The following is a 17,348-nucleotide window of genomic DNA, read 5'->3' on the forward strand; positions in this document are numbered from 1 at the left end:
GTCTTTCTCTGTGTCTGTCTAGTCTCATCTTTGCCCTGGGATTGCTAGATTCTGAGCTGGGTCCTGTTCCTGCTCAGTTACCTCATCCCTCCACATGGGTTCAGCTGTCACCAGTACAGCTTACGTGGCGATGTTCAGATTCCTGTCTGTGGCTGCTGACTCTTTTCAGAGCTCCAAACCTGTGTTTTAACTGCTGATGGACAGAACACTTGGACATCCTATAGATTTCTGAATCTTAGTATCTCCCAGATGAAACTTACATTCTTCTCCTTAGCACCCCGCTGAGGCGATCAGGCAGGATCGTTGGGATCACCTTTTATTCTGTTTTACTGTCCTTCATCACAGATCAGTTCCTATTGGTTCTACTGTGTCCCGTGTCCTGGTAATCCAAAGAAAAATAAATGGTAAATAGTTCCTGCCCTCAGGGAGCTCTTGACTGGACTCAAGGCCAGTTGGACCTTTGGCATGATTATAGGGGGTCCTGAAATGTTTTCGTAGCCAGTGGAAACTTTGTATATTTTTATAGCCTCAAGAAATTTTAATGTTAGGGTGTCTTCATAGTGCTTATGTGAGATCATTCTTTGCCTAAAACCTTCATGCCTACTGTAATGAAGCCAACTCCCTTGGCATGGGGCTTAACGCTCCTCACGATCTGGCCTCGTTTTCACTTTCATCTTCGGTCTCCTCTTCACTCCCCCGCAGCCAGTACCCAAAGATGCCACATGCTTTCACTTCTCCCTGCTCTTGCTCGTGTTGTTCCTATGGCCAGAAACCTCTTTTTTCTTCTTTCCAGTAAACTTCTGCTCATCCTCAGGGCCCTGATGAAGTCACCGTTCCTTCTTCCCCCTTTCTGCCTTGCTCACTCTCCTCGCTGCTTCATGGAAATCCATCCCTCCTTTTTTCATGAATATTATGCACAGGCATGATGATGTTCTTATTAACACATTGTATTTTTGGTGTTTTTATTTTTTAGTTAATTTTTTTATCTTGAGAGAGAGAGCATAAGCAAGGGAAGGGCAGAGAGAGAGAATTCCAAGCAGGCTCTGCACTGATGCAGGTCTCGAGCTTACAAACTGCGGGATCATCATGACCTGAGCCAAAGTCCAATGCTTGGACAGACTGAGTCACCCAGGTGCCCTTAGGTGTTTATACTTACCCTTTTCTCCTACTAGACTGTGAATTATTTGTTGAATAACAAATGGATATGCAGTCATGTATTAGAATGCAGAAATCATTTGTCCCTTTCCTTCTGGATTCTCTTTTCAGGCCATTTCTTCTAAAAACCTTTGTACCTACACAGTTGGAAGTACAGTTGACCCTTGAACAACATGGGGGGTTAGGTGTGCTGATGCCCTCGCACAGTCGAAAATCCACGTGTAATTTTTGACATCCCCAAAACTGTACTAATAACTTTTGTTGACCAGAAGCCTTACTGAAAACATTAAGTCGATTAACACATATTTTGTAGTTATATGTGTTATATACTGTATTCTTACAGAAAAGTAAGCTAGAGAAAAGATGTTATTCAGAAAATTGGGAGAGAAGATACATTTACAGTACTGTACTGTATTTATATATATATAGATATAGAAATCCACATATAAGTGGACCCACATAGTTCAAATTTGTGTTTTTCAAGGGTTGACTGGTTTCTCCCACTACTGAGCTCCCATTGCACTTTTTTCCCCTTGCATTTTCTTTTTACTTCTCCCTTCCTTGCCTCTCTTTTGCACTTTACCTCTTTCTTTCCAATTAATTTGATGAATGTCTCATATCACCTTTAAAATTTAGGGTGATATATGTCTTAATTTATCTTTGCAACTTCAAAAAGTTGAGCCCAATGCAGAGTGGCGATCTTTTTTTAAAATGAATGTCAGTGTTTTTAAAGAGCGGTATGACTGCATATGTGACTTTTAAAAAAATCCATTTGATGCAAAGATAATTGCTTCTTATTGTTTTCAGGTGTTTGAGAATTCTGCTCGTATGTGTGGTCTGTGTGTGTTTTAGTGTTAAGATCAAAAAAGTTATCACTGTGTGGGACATTAAAATTTATACTTGTAACATTCCTCTCAAATTCTAGAAGTAGGTAGAGTACAAATATGCTAGCTTTGGAGGCAGTAAAGAATTTAAAGCCTTTCTTGGTCATATAATCTGTGAGTTGTTTCTTAGGACTTTGTGAAATATAATACCTTCAAGAGATCTTAATCATTTATCTGGTTCCATGATTTTCAAAGCATTGTTTTAAGTCAGTAGAATGCTTTCCTTTATAAATAAGCATATATGAATGCCCCCTCAAAAAAGGAAAACATAAAAATGAAACTGGTTTTGGACACCTGGATGGCTCAGTCAGTTAAGCATCTGACTTTGGCTCAGATCATGATCTCACAGTTCCTGAGTTCGAGCCCCGATGTTGGGCTTGCTGCTGTCAGCACAGAGCCCATTTCAGTTCCTCTGTCTCCCTCTATTAACTGCCTCTTCCTCACTCTCATGTGTGTATGTGCTCTCTCTCTCTTAAAAATAAATAAACATTTAAAAAAATGCAACAGGTTTTGTGGAGTTGGGAGCCTCCTTAACCTGTGTTTGCCTGCTCTGATGACCTCCACTGCGTTGTGGAGTAGAGTTAGCCAACAGTTCATCTTCTCTAGTAAAGAATTTAATTCCATTATACAAACTACTTCATTTCATTGAATCCAGATTACTGTTGATTATAACATATCCTGATAGCAGAGATGGTACATTACTGGCAGCATGTGAATATAATGTACATAAAACCACAACTATTAAGCACATATTAAAAAAATAAGCTGCCTTGTTAACCATGATTGGCTCTTCCCAGTTTTTCTGCTCATTCTTAGTTTGCAAACTCATAGAGTGTACTGTAGTGATAAGAGTTTGGAAAGTGAGTCTAGGTTGCAACCTGTGCACAAACTTGGACAAGTTAGGTAACTATTCAGTGTTTGAACTTTCTGTTTTAACAGCAAAGCTTGTTTTGTTTTTGATGGGTGATGTCTTTTATAGTTTTTAGATGGTTTCTTTTTTTACTTAAAAAAATTTTTTTAATGTTTATTTTTGAGAGAGAGAGACAGAGCATAGGCAGGGGAGGGGCAGAGAGAGAGAGGGAGACAGAGAATCCGAAGCAGACTCTAGGCTCTGATTTGTCAGCACAGAGCCTGATGCGGGGCTTGAACCCACAAACCGCAAGGTCATGACCTGAGCCAAAGCCGATGCTTAACCGACTGAGCCGCTCAGGTACCCCTAGATGGGCTTCTCTAGAAAGAATCCATTCTCTTTATTTTTATAACATGTTTCAGTTAATTCCTCTTCCTCAAAAGGGCTTTTTGCTATATTTAATAATTTATAAAGTAGATCCCCTTTCCCCATTTTAGATTGGTTGTGCTCTCCCAGAGTCTCTCCAGAGAGGTGCTCTTGGCATGTTGTGTGGACAGTTCTTCATTATGTGGGGCATGTTTATACGACCCTTGGCCCTCTCTCACTAAATACCTTAGTTTTGCGTATTCATCTTTACCAGCAACCTTCTTCTGCCACACACGTTTCTAACTCCCTTGGTCAAGTACCACTAAGTATCTGATTCCTGGCAGATTTGTTTTCAAGCCCAAACATTTTCTTTTATCTTCTTTTTACAGATTTTTGCTTCTTAGATAAAAGCCACCTGTTGTCTAATACCTGCTATATGTTAGGCATTGTACTGGGCTGTGTACCTATAAATCACCTTATAAGGGAAGTATGAGCTACATTTTATGGCAAGGAAACTGAAGACTAGAGATAATTAATAATTTGGGGTTCAGTGAAAGTTATAAATTATAGTTATAAATTAAGAAAAGTAGTTTTATGATCTTTGTTAATTAATTTAGCTCTCACTACTGCATAGGATTCACGAAGACACTTTGGCTCCAGGGTGTTGATTTCTTGTCAAGGTTTAGGGAAGATGGGGTTTATAGTCGCCACATCTTCTCCACATTTCCAGAGTGAGTTGGGAACGAGGTGTGGGGGGGTAATATTGGTGGGGAGGTTCTTAGGTAGTTGGGTAAATACCAGTTTATCAGTTGCTCAAGAAGTTTCTGCCTGCTAGGAGATGCACAGTTCTTTTTTTTTTTTTTTTTTAATATTTTTATTTATTTCTAGGAGAGAGAGAGAGACAGCGTGAACAGGGGAGGGTCAGAGAGAGAGGGAGACACAGACTCTGAAATAGGCTCCAGGCTCTGAGCTGGNTAATGTTTTTGTTCTTGTTTCTGTATCATTTATTTCTGCTCTAATCGTTATTATTTCCCTTATTCTGCTGGCTTTAGGCTTACTTTGTTGTTCTTTCTCTAGCTCCTTTAGGTGTAAAGTTAGATTGTGTATTTGAGATTTTTCTTGCTTCTTTTTTTTTTAATTTTTTTTAAATGTTTTATTTATTTCTAGGAGAGAGAGAGAGACAGCGTGAACAGGGGAGGGTCAGAGAGAGAGGGAGACACAGACTCTGAAATAGGCTCCAGGCTCTGAGCTGGCAGCCAGCACAGAGCCCGACGCGGGGCTCGAACCCACAAACCGCGAGATCATGACCTAAGCGAAAGTCGGACGCTTAACCGACTAAGCCACCCAGGCGCCCCGAGATGCACAGTTCTTATAGGACACTTGACTCTTGGGAAGCAGTGAGCAGCGTGAGGGGTTGTCACCATTTTAGTCTTGATACCAACAGTAATATGTTTCTCTCCTCCTAATCGAGTGCCCTCTTCCAGAATTCCATAAGAGAGATTTGCCCCTGCACTGTGATGGTTCCTTGTAAATTAGAGGTGTTCTAGTTGTTAGTAAGCTAAGATGAAGTACTGGTGTGGTCATCACGTGCTGATGAAGATTTCTATCACTTGAAGTAGCTCCTCTTGTTAAATAGTTCACATGGGTCCCTGGGGACATTGCACATGTGCATTAAATACTCAGACATAATTCATTTAGTTTCTCAGAGGTTAGGAATGGAACATCCCTTATTAAGCTCCTAAACCATAAATGACCCATATATTAGGAAGTATATTGGGTGCTCTCTATAAACCACACTGTTTATTTCCTAAAACCTTGTTAACTGCTTCTTCCACCTCCTCCTATTATGGAATGTCCTTCCTAGCCAGGTGATGCGGGATTGTCCCTCCTCATTCTTCTCCTACATTTTAACTGATCAGTGTTATAAAAGAAGCTCTGATTTTATACAAACTTCTGTATTCCACACTGTGTCTTCTATCTAGATGCTGCTCTCGGCATTTCTGCTAGTTCTCTTGCCCTTTTGCATGTTGAACACACCTTTTTTTGTTTGTTTGTTTTAATGAAGAATAATTAACATGCCAGTATTGTTTTAGTTTCAAGTATGCGACATAGTGATTTCATATTTATATACAGTTGCCATATATTTTTATACTGTTATTTCTTTGTATCTATGCATCTGGTTTTGTTTGGTAAATTGTTTTGTTTTTTAGATTCCACATATAAATGAAATCCTATAATACTTGTCTTTGACTTATTTCACTTAGCATAGTACCCTTTAGGTCCGTCCATGTTGTCATAAATGGCAAGATTTTATTCTTTTTTATGGCTGAGTAATATTCATTGTATGTATATGCCACACCTCCATTATCCATTCATCTATTGATCAACATTTAGGTTGCTTGCATATCTTGACTATTATAAATAATGCTCTGATGAACATAGGGGTACATATGTCTTTTCAAATTAGTTTTTATTTGTTTTTTTATGAATACCTGCTGGGTTGTATGGGAGTTCTATTTTTAATTTTTTGAAGAAACTCCATGCTGTTTGCCAGAGTGGCTGCATCAGTATACACCAGCAGTGTATAAGGGTTCCTTATTCTCCACATCCTCATTAAAACTTGGTATTTCTGGGGGCACCAGTTCCACAGGCTGTAGAGCATGTGATTCTTGATCTTGGGGTTGTGAGTTCAAGCCCTGTGTTGGGCATGGAGCCTACCTTAAAAGATAAAACAAAACAAAAACTTGATATTTCTTGTCTTTTTGATAATAGCCATTCCTACAGGTGTGTGTGGTATTATATTATGGTTTTAATTTGCACTTTCCTGATGGTTGGTGATCTCAAGCATCTTTTCATGTTGGCCACCTGGATGTCTTCTTTGGAGAAATGTCTATTTAGTTGACTTTACTTTTAAAACCTCTCTCTTTTATATGTTGGACTCAAAAGGTTCTCATTTGCTTCCAGAAGATCCTTAATAAGGCACTGTTTCAGTTCTGGTCTTTAGAATTCTGCACTATCAGAAAAATGAGGGGTGCCTGGGTAGCTCATTTGGTTAAGTGTCTGACTCTTGATTTTGGCTCAGGTCATGATCTCATGGTTTGTGAGATTGAGCCCCATGTGGGATTCTCTGTCTCTCTCTCTGTCTCCTCCTTCCCCTGCCTCTAATGTTAAAAAAAAATTTTTTTAAAGAAATATGAGCAGCCTTTGAAAACAACAGATTTCTTTTTTGATAAAGAGGTGCCTGGGTGGCTCAGTAGGTTGAGCATCCAGCTTCAGCTCAGGTCATGATCTCGTGGTTCGTGGGTTCAAGCCCCGCGTCGAGCTCTGTGCTGATAGCTAGCTCAGAGCCCAGAGCCTGCTTCAGATTCTGTGTCTCCCTCTCTCTCTGACCCTCCCCTGCTCACGCTGTCTCTCTCTCTCAAAAATAAATAAAACATAAAAAAAAAAAAAATGCTAGCCTAAGCTGAATGTGACTTGTATGAGAAATGTTCTTATTCTTAGAAAGGACATTTCAAAATGTAAATGAGATCTAAAGTCTTTAAATATCTTTATGTTTAAGGTTCATATTAAGTCTATAAGGTGATGTGCTATTTCAGCTTCAGAGAAGGAAGCCTGCTGTTGGTAGTAGTGCCTCACAAGATGGAGTAATTATTTGTGTCTGGGTAGTTCTACATGAGTCAAAGGCAATGTGAAATGACTGTACTGTTCAGATTAACTTCTAAAATGTACATATGTGGGTCATGAACCTCTATGGAACATAGAAAAATGAAGAAATAAAATGAAACAGTGACCCATAAAGGACAGTAAATAAAATATATGCATGTCTAAGTATGAAGCATTAAATGTAACTAGTTTGAAATTCAACTGCAAGTAGTTTTAATGTGTGCTGTTAGTGCTAACAGTTTGCTTCATAATTAGTTTTATTATTTCTCTGTAGGCCTAATATGTATATGTAAGGATTTGGCATAAGGGCAAAAATATAATTTGAAAGCAGCATCTTTTTTTCTTATGGTAGGTAAAGCCCATTTGTTACCAGAAACTTCTCTAATCTGGAGTTAGTTTCTAAGGATTCTAAATCTGGGGATTGACAGTTCCTTAAAAATGTTTTTAACCAGGGGCGCCAGGTGGCTCAGTCAGTTAAGCATGCCACTCTAGATTTCAGCTCAAGAAGTTCTCGCAATTCATGAGATCTAATCCTGCGTCAGGCTCCATGTGCTGACAGCATGGAGCCTGCTTGGGAATCTCTGTCTGTCTGTCTCTCTCTCTCTCTCTCTCACACACACACACACACACACACACACACACACACACACTCTCTCTCTCTCTCTCTCTCTCTCTCTCTCAAATGAGTAAACATTAAAAAAAGTTTTTAACCAAATCTAATTCTTTATTGAAATATTAATATACTTCTTGTTAAAGAGAAAAGTGGTTGCAAAGTAACTTTTATATTGATATAAAATATTTACAAATTTTAAAGATTAAATAAGCATAATTTGCTTTTAAAAAGCTGTATATGTAATCCTTTTCTGTGTGTATGCACTGGTAAGGGCTATAGCTGAGGCTGGAGCTAGTTAATAAGTGTTTACTTAATATAGCCCTATCATAATAAAACACATAAAAGCTGCACTTCTTTGATTCTTAGGTGACAGTAATTTTCATATTACCTTCTTTGGCAAGGGGAGGGGTAGAGCCATAATATTAAATGAACACATTTAATTATATATATTGATTTCAGAAATAATAAAAATGAGGAAAAAAGAAAAATGAAGAAGATACAGTACATTTCTCCTTCACAAAAAATGTTTACATATATGCTGAACTTGATTCACCTGAGAAATTCTTAAGGTTTTACTGAATTGTTGGCTGATGGAAATTCTTATTAAGTGCCATTGTATATGCTTTCACCTGAATCAGGCCAGATCATATCTCTTATAAAAGTAAGGAAGCAAGCATAATTGTTTTCCATTCAAATCATGGTGAATACTTAATTTGTCAGTATGTGCTATAAACCTGCTGAAAATTGTGTGGTTATTTTTTAGCAGAATGATAATTAGTGTTTAAAGTGATCAGTGTATTGGTCTCAAGCTTTATCTGATATCTTTTTCACATGCAGTTTATATTCTTTATTACTGCTCAGAATGTAGCCATTACTTTATTTTTAGAAGCCTCCCATTAGTCTTGTAGTTAAAGGTGGAAATCTGTGAAGAGGATGGCTCCTTACTGAAGAGCAAATTGCATTCTGTTCTTGTAATGATGCTTTGACACTAGCTACATAATACTCGAATGGGTTTTTCCTTGAAATGGCAAAGATATTTATCACTTAGAAATTAGTTCATTCTAGAAAAAAATACTTTTTTTAAAGCTCTCTCCATTTTTATTTTTCTCCTTTTATCTTTAAGACCTTATGCTTCCCTTTATTTACAAAGAGAATGTCAATGTTGGACATTTGGGCTCTAGAAAAGGAATGCTGTGTGAGCCTGTTAACCCCTGGATTTTGCTTTGTAGCAATTAGTGTCCTTCCACTTCCCTCTTGTTTTCTAAGAGTTTTGGCTTATACTTTGTTTTGAGATGGCCTTGAGAGCAATTGAATTTTTTTTTTTCAATGAGAAAATGACAGTCTCTTTAATATATGGGTTTTTTTTTTAGTTTTACAAATAGTTTATTGTCATATTAGTTTCCACATAACACCCAGTGCTCATCCCCACAAGTGCCCTCCTCCATGCCCATCCCCCCCTCCCTCTCACATCCATCTGTCATCAGTTTTTGTCAGCATTCAAGAGTCTCTCATGGTTTGCCTCTCTCCCTTTCCCCCACCATTTCCCCCCTTCTTCTCCCCCTTGTTCCTCAGTTAAGTTCCTCCTAATCCTCCTATACGTGCAAACATATGATATTTGTCCTTCTCTGCCTGACTTATTTCGCTCAGCATAACACCCTCAAGGTCCATCCATGTTGCTACACATGGCCAGATTTCATTGTTTCTCATTGCCATGTAGTATTCCATGGTATAGATAAACCACATCTTCTTGATCCATTCATCCGTTGATGGACACTTAGGCTCTTTCCATGCTTTAGCTATTGTTGAGAGTGCTGCTGTGAACACTGGGGTACATGTGAGAGCAATTGAATTCTAGAGTGGGTTAGGCTGTGGTTTAGTAGCCACTTCAAAGTAATTTTTCCTTTTTAGTTTTAGTTTCTTTTTTATGTTTAGAAATCAAAAGTGATTAAGAAAGCAGATCCTACTTCTGACCTAAGTCTTACTTGAGGACTTTAAAAAATCTTTAATGATACATTTTATGTTAATCACTATAGCCAAAGTATGATCATTTGAATATTAGGCTGTAGCCACATTTCAGGTAATCAGTAGCTACATGTGGCCTCATTGGACAACACAACTCTGTAAACTCTAATATGTTGTATTTTTTCTTGTTTAAGAAATTATATAGAATTGCTGGTGGTCATCTTTTAAGGAATTTGCCACTGAACCCATCAGAGCCTAGAATGTTCTTTTTTGGAAAATTTTGGATTACAAATTCGGTATTTTCATAGTTATAGATCTGTTCAGATTATCTATTTCATCATGACTTTAGGTAATTTCAAGATATTGGTCCTTTTTACTAAATTGTCAAATTTTTGTGTGTAGAGTTGCTTGTAGTACTCTCTCATTATAATGCCTTCTGGGTCTATAGTGATTATCTCTCACTCTTGATGTTTTGTTTCCTCTCTTTTTTCTTGATAGATTTCTTAATTTATTGGTCCTTTCAGAGAACTAGCTTTTGGTTTCATTGCTTTTTCTGTTTTCAGTTACATGGATTTCTGCTCTTAATTTTATTCGTCTTTTCTGCTTGATTTGGGTTTATTTTATTCTTTTTACAGTTTCTTAAGATGGAAGCTGAGGTTGACTTGAGACCTTTCTTTTCTAATGTAGGTGTTTAGTATTATTTTCTTAGCCCGTTCAGGCTGCTGTAACAAACTATTAGAGATTAGGTGCTGGGGCACCTGGGTGGCTTAGTCGGTTGAGCATCCGACTCATGATACTGGGTAAGGTTGTAGTGGTCATGGGATCGAGCCCTGTGCTGAATGTGGAGTCTGCTTGGGAGTCTCTCTCTCTCTGTCTCTTTCTCCCCTCTCCCCTACTTGCCGTTTCCTCTCTCAAAATAAATGACCATTTAAAATTTTTAAAAAAGATTAGATGGCTTGTAGACAACAGAAATTTATCTCCCACAGTTCTACAGGGTGAGAAGTCTAAGATCAAAACTCCAGTAGATTTGGGATCTGTTGAGAGACCACTTCCTAGTTCATAGTTTTCGTGTGCTCTCACATGGCAGAAGGGGTAAGGGAGCTCGCTGGGGTTGTGTGTGTGTGTGTGTGTGTGTGTGTGTGTGTGTGTGTGTGTGTGTGTTTAAGGCAGTAATCCCATTCTTGAGACCTCATGACCTAAGGCTTCACCTCCAAATACAATCACATGGGGATTAGGTTTCAACATAAAATTTTGGGGGTTGGGGCACAAACACTTAGTTTGTAGCAACTGTAAATTTCCCTCTAAGCACTACTTTTAGCTACATAGCACAAATTTTGAAATACTGTATTTTTACTTTCACTCAGTTGAAAATATTTTCTAATTTCCTTTGAGACTTTGTTTGACCCATGGATTATATAGAAGTGTGTCGTTAAATTTCCAAGTGTTCGGTGATTTTTGTTACCTTGGTTTATTAAAAAAAAAAAATTAATGTTTATTTATGAGAGAGAGAGACAGAGTGCTAGTGGGGGAGGGACGGAGAGAGAGGGAGACAGAATCCAAAGCAGGCTCCAGGCTCTGGGCCGTCATGTCAGCACAGAGCCTGAGGCGGGACTCGAGCCCATGAACCGCAAGATGGTGACCTGAGCCGAAGTTGGATGTTTAACTGATTGAGCCACCCAGGCGCCCCCTGTTGTCTTTTTTAATCGTTTCTAGTTTCGTTCCATTATGGTCAGAGAGCACGGTTTATGATTTTGGTTCTTTTAAATTTGTTAAGATGTTTTTGGTCAAGAAGATCTTATCTGTCTTGTTGGTGAATATTTCATGTGTACTTCAAAAGAAGAAACATCATTTTTCCCCCAGTCTGATAATCTCTGTCTTCTAATTGGTATGTTTAGATTATGCAAATTTAATGTAATTATTTATATATTTGAATACAGTTAAGCCATATTACTTGTTTTCTGTTTGTTCTCTTAATTAAGGGACTTTTAAGTCCCATTACAGTGCTAAACTTACTAGTTATTTGTGACTAAATTCTTTTAAAAGTGTATTTGTTCTGACAATAAAAGAAATAGAAAACATAGAAAATACAAAAAATATAAAGAACTAAGTAAAACATTTACTCTTCTATATAAACACTGTTAATGTATGTGTACAAATATTAAAAACAAGAGTTTTTATTTTTCAAATTTATTATGTTTAGTTGCATAGCCTACTTTTTTTCCCCTACTCACTAATATCTTAGGATCTTTTTCCCTGTTACTAAATTCTTTCAGAAACATAATAGTTGAATACCATTCCATTGGGTTACTATAACCAAATATTTGTAGATAATTTTTTTAAATTGAGGTAGAATTATAAAGTGTACAACTCTGTGACATTTAGTACATTCACAGTATTGTGCAGTCATCCATTATTTAATTCCAGCACATTTTTATCACCGCAGAAGGAAACCCTGTACCCATTAAGCAATTACACCCTATTGTCATAGGCTCTGGCAACCACTAATGTGCTTTCTGCCTCTATGAGTCCTTAATTCTTTTTGCTGACATCGGGCAAAGTATATAAATAATGATCAAATAATAAATGTATTAGCCAGCCATCTGAGAAATAGAATCTGGGCTGCTTGCTAAGAGTGAACAAACAAGCAATAACTTATTTGGCTTACAAATTCATATATATATATATATGTGTGTGTATATATATATACATATATATATATATTTTTTTTTTCTAATAGAGCAGTAGAGTAGGAGGATGAGCTCTGAAGTCATACCATCTGGGTTTGATCTCTAGTTCAATAGTAATCAGCAATGTGGCCTTTAGGAAATTATTTAATCGTTTAGTGACTCTAGTTTTTTAATCTACAAGGAAAACAGTACCTACATCATAGGGTTTTAAGGGAATTAGAAGAGTTAATCCACATAAGAATTTACAGGACAGCATCTGTCATAATAAGCACTGATTGTTAGATGTTATTATTTTAGCATTATTATTATTATTAAAAGATATGACTATATTGTGAAACCCTGTGCAGTAATCATTCCTCAGCTGTTAACTTGTTGTGTATTAACTTCTTAGTAAAGTTTCCTTAAAGCTTTTGTCCCCTCATATATCCCAATGATCTGGGGTTTTTTTTTTTTTTTGGATTCCTAGTGGGATCTTGAGGATGGAGTGAAATATTATAGATCCTAAAACCAGAAAGGTGTTGAACATCTGTGTGGAGTACCCAAGGCAAAAGAATATTCAGCTTAATGTGAAGAAAGTCCTAAAATCTATAATCTAAGCTTCCACCTTAGGAAATTAGAAAATGAAAAGGAAATTAAATCTGAAGTAACCAGAAGAAGAGAAATAATAAAAATTAGAGCAGAAATCAATGAAATTGTAAATAGAAAATCAGGAAAACCAAAAGCTGAGTCTTTGAAAAGATCAATTAAATCAGTAAGCCTCTAGACAGGCCATCTAAGAAAAAAAGGGAAAAGACCCAAGTTACTAAAATACGAAATGAAAGAAGGGACATTACTACAGATCCCATGGACACTAAACAGCTAATAAAAGCATATTATGAGCAGCTCTGTGCCTAGATGTAAATGTACCAGTTCCTTGAAAGATACAGTCTGCCAAAGCTTACACCAGAAGAAATAGGAAACGTGAATAAGCCTTTATGTATTAAATAGGCATTAAATCAGTAACCTTACAAAACAGAAAGAACCAAGCTTAGATGAGTTTACTGATGAATTCTACTAAACACTTGTGAAAGAAATTATACTTTTCTAGAATGTCTTCCAGAAGATAGAAGCAGAGGGAACATTTCCTAACTCATTCTATGAGACTAACATTATTCTAACACCAAAACCAAAGCTATTATAAGGGAAAACCATAGACCATTATCTCTCATGAACATAGATGCTAATATTCTTAACAAAATAATAGCAAACCCAATCCAAATTTACAAAAATAAGTATACATACTATCACCAAGAGGAATTTATACCAGATATACAAGACTGGTCCACCATTTAAAAATCATTGGGGCACCTGGGTGGCTCAGTCGGTTGAGCATCTGACTTTGGCTCAGGTCATGATCACACAGTTTGTAGGTTTGAGCCCCGCATTGGGCACTGTGCTGACAACTCAGAGCCTGGAGCCTGCTTCAGATTGTGTCTCCCTTTCTCTTTGCCCCTCCCCTGCTCATGCTCCATCTGTCTTTCAAAAATAAATAAACATTAAAATTTTTTTAAAAATAAGTAAATGTAATCAATCCATCACCTCAGTAGCTAAGAAGAAAAATCAAATGTTTGTATCAATAGATGCAGGAAAAACCATTTGTCAAAATTCATGATTAAACTTAGGAAAACTAGGAATAGAGGAGAATTTCCTCTATTTGATAACAAACATGTACAAAAATCCTTCAGCTAACTGTATAATGGTGAGAAATTAGAAACTTCTCTTAAGATCAGAAATAAGGCAATAAAAAGGCCACTGCTTCTCAGCACCATACTGGAAGTTCTAGCTAACATAAGACAGTTAAAGGAAATAAGGTATATAGATTGGGAATAAAGAGATGAAACTGTACTTTTTTGCAGATGACATGATTATGTAGATAATCTGAAAAAAAGTGACAACTCCTGGAACTAATAAGCAGTTATAACAAGGTTGCAAGATACAAAATTAATATGTAAAAGTCAATTAATATCCTGTATACTAGCAGTAAACAACTTGAATTTGAAATTAAAGGGGCACGTGGGTAGCTCAGTTGGTTGAGCGTCTGACTTCAGCTCAGGTCATGACCTATCTCACAATTCGGTTTGTGAGTTCGATCTCTGCAAACATTACTGTTTGTTAGCATCCTCCCAAAATGAAATACCTATGTATAAATCAGTCATAGTATGAACAAGATTAATATGAGGAAAACAACACAGCTCTGATGAAAGAAATTGAAGAACTAAGTAAGTAAGGAGGTTTTCTATGTTCATTGATAGGAAGACAATATTGTCAAGATTTAATTTTAATTTCTTTAAAGCTATGGTAATTAAGACCATGTGGTATTGGTGAAAGAATAAACAGATCAATAGAACAGAATAGAGAGTCCAGAAAAGGACACAAATATAGTTGTCTAATCTTTGACAAAGAAGGAGACAATACACTGGAGAAAAGATAGTCTTTCCAACAGTTGGTACTGGATCAAGTAGATACCTAAGTGCAAAGAAATGAATCCAGATACAGACCTTATATCCTTTGAAAAAGTTAACTCAAAATGGGTCATAAACCTAAATGTAAAATAGACATCGCACCAAAGAAGATACACAGATAGCAAGTAAGTTTATGAATAGATGTTCGTTATCATGTCATCAGAGTTAAAGTTAAATTAAAACAGGTTACCACTATCCACCTGTGAGAATGCCCCAAATCCAGAACGTTGACAACACCAAGTGCTGGCGAGGATGTAAGGCCACAGGAACTCTCATTTATGGGTGTGAGTGGGAATGCAAAATGGTACAGTCACTTAAGACAGTTTGGCAGTTTCTTACAAAACTAAAAAACTCTTGCTGTGTTTATAATTGTTTTATTCTTAATTGCAAAAACTTGGAAGCAACCAAGATGTCCAGCAGTAGGTAAATGGGTAGATAAACAATGGTACATCCAGATAATGGAATAATTCCCAGCACTAAAAAGAAATGAGTGTTCAATCCATGAAAAGGCATGGAGGAACCTTAAATGCATGTATCTTAAGTGAAAGAAGCCAATCTGAGAAAGGTACATTCTGTACAGTTCTCTCTTTTTTTTTAATCTTTATTTATTTTTGAGAGAGAGAGACAGAGTGTGAGCAGGGGAGGGGCATAGGGAGAAGGAGACTGAATCTGAGGCAAGCTGCAGGCTCTGAGCTGTCAACACAGAGCCTAACATGAGGCTCAAATTCACCAAGCTGAAGTCAGACGCTTAATCGACTGAGCCACCCAGGTGCCCCAACATTCTGTATGATTCTTATGTGACATTCTGGAGAAAGCAAAACTGGAGACATTAAAAAGATCAGTGATTGTCAGGGGTTGGGGGCAGGAGGGATGAATAGGCAGAACACAGAGGTTTTTTTAGGGCAGTGAAATTACTCTATATGATACCATAGTGGTAGATACTTGTCTACTTTATATACTTGATAAATGTATATAAATATACATTTCTCAAAACCCATAGAGGGCTGCTTGGGTGGCTCAGTCAGTTAAGCATCTGACTTCGGCTCAGATTATGATCTCACAGTCTGTGAGTTCCAGCCCCGCATTGGTCTCTGTGCTGACAACTTGGAGCCTGGAGCCTGCTTGGGATTCTGTGTCTCCCTGTCTCTGCCCCTTCCCCACTCACACTCTGCCTTTCTCTCAGAAATAAACAAACATTAAAAAAATGTAAAACAAAAAACAAAACCCCAACATAGAATGTACAAGATCAAGAGTGAACCCAATATAAAGTATGGATTTGGGTCATAATGAAGTGTCTGTGTGGGTTCACTGATTATAGCAAATAAATCACTTTGGTGTGGGATGTTGATAGCGGAGGAGGTTGTACATATGTGGAAGCAGAATATACATGTATCTTCTCAGTTTTGCTGAGAACCTAAAAACTGCTCTAGAAATGAAGTCTTTTTTTAAATATATTTTTTAATGTTTTATTTATTTCTGGCAGAGAGAGAGAAAGAGACAGCGTGAGAGGGGAGGGTCAGAGAGAGAGGGAGACACAGAATCCAAAACAGTCTCCAGGCTCTGAGCTGTCAGCACAGTGCTGGACATGGGGCTTGAACCCACAAACTTTGAGATCATGACCTGAGCCGAAGTCGGATGCTTAACCGACTGAGCCACCCAGGCGCCCCACTTATTTTTTAAATATTTTTTTAAATGAAATAAAGTCTTAAAAAGTAATAAAGTCTACTAAAAATGCTTCTCTTCAATTATAAACGTTAGAAAATAACTTTCCAGGGTCACCTGGGTAGCTCAGTCAATTGAGCATCCAGCTTTAGCTCAGGTCATGATCTCACGGTTTATGGGTTCAAGCCCCGCTTTGAGCTATGTGCTAACAGCTCAGAGCCGGGATCCTGCTTCAGATTCTGTGTCTCCCTTCCTCTGCTCTTCCCCTGCTCACTCATGCTCTCTCTCTCTATCTTAAAAATAAACATTATTAAAAAAAAAAAGAAGAAAAGAAAATAACTTACTAGGTCAAGTGATCTAGAAGGGCTTTCCCTAATCTGCAGTATTTTAACTAAATAGATTCAGATTGGTAACGGAGGAGAAGGTTCTGCATTTTTAGTGCAGTAAATAAGCATAAACTCTGGTGGAGTGTGACTTGTGCAGTGTGGCATGAGTGAGGGTTCTGTGTGGGAAGGATTCGGAGATGGATTGGAGGTGATAGTGCTCTGAGGAATGTTTACACCACTGAGTCATCTGGAAGAGAGATGGGTAGCAGACTATGAGGGCCCAGACTAAGAGGCCCATGAGGGGCATTTGTGAATTCTGTGCACCTCAGATGTGAGTGAGTGGTGAGACTGACTTTCTTTGGTAGGACTGAGAAGTCCAGATGGCCATGAGTGAGCCCTGTGATCCTGTGTTTGTGGAGTTGCTAGACCTACATTAGTTTAGGGATGACTACTCATTCATTTCTCCAAAGCTCTGTGCCCAGATTCGAGCCAGGAAGATAATTTGGCCGAGTAAGAGTGTAGTGGAAATGGAGAGGAAAGGGTACTTGTGCAAGTTGTGTAAGACCAAAGAAATGAAGAAAATGAAAAATGGATTAGGGAGAGAATGAAGAAACCTTTAGGAGGTTCTGCTTTGTCACTCACTGCCTTTGACTCTGACTTCTCAGGGACTGTGGTGTCT

At 37.7% G+C, this 17,348-nt stretch overlaps 1 protein-coding gene across 4 annotated transcripts in view; it reads left to right on the top strand.

Moving 5' to 3' along the window:
• The window catches only part of ILRUN (inflammation and lipid regulator with UBA-like and NBR1-like domains), a 100,216-nt gene that overhangs the window by 49,056 nt on the left and 33,812 nt on the right, over positions 1 to 17,348 (top strand). The window lies entirely within an intron of this gene.

This window comes from Hyaena hyaena, unplaced genomic scaffold, assembly GCF_003009895.1.
Source record: "Hyaena hyaena isolate Hyena2069 unplaced genomic scaffold, ASM300989v1 scaffold_202, whole genome shotgun sequence".
Classification (NCBI taxonomy): Eukaryota; Metazoa; Chordata; class Mammalia; order Carnivora; family Hyaenidae; genus Hyaena; species Hyaena hyaena.